The sequence below is a fragment of the Propithecus coquereli genome, unplaced genomic scaffold (genome assembly GCF_000956105.1).
Source record: "Propithecus coquereli isolate 6110/MARCELLA unplaced genomic scaffold, Pcoq_1.0 Scaffold2, whole genome shotgun sequence".
NCBI lineage: Eukaryota > Metazoa > Chordata > Mammalia > Primates > Indriidae > Propithecus > Propithecus coquereli.
In genome coordinates, this window is record NW_012144966.1 from 1,348,073 (window position 1) to 1,350,843 (window position 2,771).

Consider the following 2,771-nt stretch of genomic DNA (forward strand, 5'->3'; position numbering starts at 1 on the left):
AACTCCTGAGCTCAAGCGATTCTCCTGCCTTGGCCTCCCAGAGTGTTAGGATTACAGGCGTGAACCACCTGTTGACTGGCCTTTGTCTGGCAGGCTGTGTTGAAACCAGTATAGACTTGGCTTCCAAATCTGGGCTCAGTCACTAGCTCACTGTGCAACCTCAAGCAAATTACTTAATCACTTTGAGCTTCTTTTCTTATCTGTGAAATGGGGATAAAACACATAACATTGTAGCATATGAAAAAGTTGGCATTTGAAACCAAATGAGAAAAATGGACAGTTCACTAGATGGCACTGGGAAAGCTAGATAACCATTTGAATAAATAAACTTGTATCCCTACCACACACTCCAAACACCAAATAAATCAAATGCAAATGGATCAAAATTTAAATGTAAAATATGAAACTATTAAAGTACTAGAAGAAATATTATCTTGAAATTGGGAAAGCCTTTCTGAGCATGAAGTCATATGAAATCCAGCTCTAATAAAGGAAATGATTGATAAATATGATTATGTGAAGAGTTAAAACTCCTAATAAGAAGGAAAACAAACAAAAAAGGGGTAAGAGAGAGAAATACACACACAGACTAGGGGTGGGCCAGAGAATGTACAAAGGTGTAAATTTCTGTAATATGTGAAGGGCTCTTAGCATTAACAATAAAAAAGACTACTTTATAGAAAAATGTATAAATCTCATTTTTTGGACAATTTGCAAAAGAAAAAACACAAATGTCTGAAAAACAGATGAAAAGATTATCAACCTCACTAATAATCAAAGGAACACAAGTTAAAAGAACAATGAAATATCATAGTGACAAAGATTATAGAAGATTGTCAGTATCCAGTACTGGTAAGAAAATAGGCACTTTATACACTTTTGTTGGGACTGTAGATTGGTACATCCTTTCTGGAGAGAAATTAGGCAGTATCTACTACATGGAAAATGTGCATACCTTTTGATCATTATTAGAAACATATCTTGATCGTTTTGTAGTTCATAAGCAGGATGATTGGGTTTTCATGCACATGCGTGAGATGTGCCTCCCTCAATCCTGATTACGACATTGGCACATTACCCACCTGACATAAAAAAAAAAATATATATATATGTCTTTTATATGGCATATCCAAATACCTTTGTTCCAGGATGCTTATTGAAGCATAATTTGTAATAGGAAAAATGAGAAATAATCTACATATCCCTCTATTGAGGAATACTTAAATAAGTTGGGGAAATTCATTGGAATATATATGTAGCTAGCAAATAAATGATGCAATAAATGTATATACAGTCATGTGCTACATAGTGACGTCCCAGTCAGTAAGGGACCGCATATGTGACAGTGATCCCATAAGATTATCATGGGGCTGAAAAATTCCTACCACCTAGTGACATCGTAGCTGTCATAACATGACTGTGCTCCTGTCCAGCTCAGGCCCCTTTAAGTGGATCTGGGGGTCCTGTGAGCTCCCTCCAAGGTGACACAAAGAGCCAGTGAGAGGCCACCTGAGCTCCAGAATCAGTTCTGCTCATGTCCTACTTGCCAGCAACTTGCCACTTCTTGCTCTTGGCTTTCCCCTGTCCTTAGTATCTCCACTCTCTTGACTCCCCCTCCCGGACAGCCTCCTGCCACCAGCAGTTCGGGAGCTGCTGGCCGTGACCCCCAGCACATCCTCACCACAGCCCCTGGTGTCTGGCCTCTGTGCCGGCATTAGCTCTGGGGCTCTCCCCACACTCACCTGACTGGCCTGATCACCTGACTGTTCACATCTCCATGACACCACCCACCACCGTGTGCTGTTCCTCAAACACAGCTCCCTATTTCTCCCCATGCCTGAGAATGAAGTCCAAACTGTTTCACAATACAAGTGAGGCTCATCTCTAGCAGACTCTTGCCACTTGTCCAGCCACTCCCTGTCATGTGTGCTACCCTCCCGTCAAGCTGGGGGAAACTCTCTAAAATTGTCAAGGACCTTCCCAGGTCCATTCTTTGCTCAAGCTGTTCTCTCTCCTGGAATGCCCTTCTTCCTCTACGAGGTCTGTGTTTCTAGCCTTCATACGCAAATGCATGCATATGACCTGCGCTTGTGCCTAAGTATTTACCTGTGTACCACGTATTCCCTTATGGGGACAAATATAAATATGGGCTAAGTATACTCACACTGTATTCTACTCGTGTTTATAATTGGTGTCTCCTTGCTTTATTTTGAGCTCTGGGAGGGCAAGAACTGTGCATTAGATAGGACCCTAAATTTAGACAACTGCAAGGGTCAGAAATGCAATTCAAACTTGTTTAGGGACCTGCTAGGGAAGGGTTTTGCATGAAGAACTGAGTACCATGGTTGGCCCAGGCTGGGTCCAGTGCACCCTGGATTGATCCTCTAGGACAGGATGTCAGAGCAGCTTCCGAGGTGATCTTAGAGATACAGGTTGGAGTGGGGAAGGAGAGAGGAAAACTTCCCAGAAGGAGGGAGGGGTGGAGGGTGTGACTTCCAGGCAGATGAAACAATGCAGTAGGTGTCCACTATTCCAACACCTGCCCTGGGCACTGGCCAGGCCCATTTCTTCCCTGCAGGAGTCTCAACCATGACTCAGCTCTTTCCTTAGTCAGCAGTTACCTAATTTCAAGCCCTCACGCTCCTTTCCTCTCCTGTGCAGGATGTCTGCTGTTTTGCCTGCCCAGAATCCCCTGCTGCTGCACCCTGTTCTAGGGAACAACCACCTCTTCTCTTCTTTTGGGGAACTAGTCTCATTCCACTGGAGTTGCC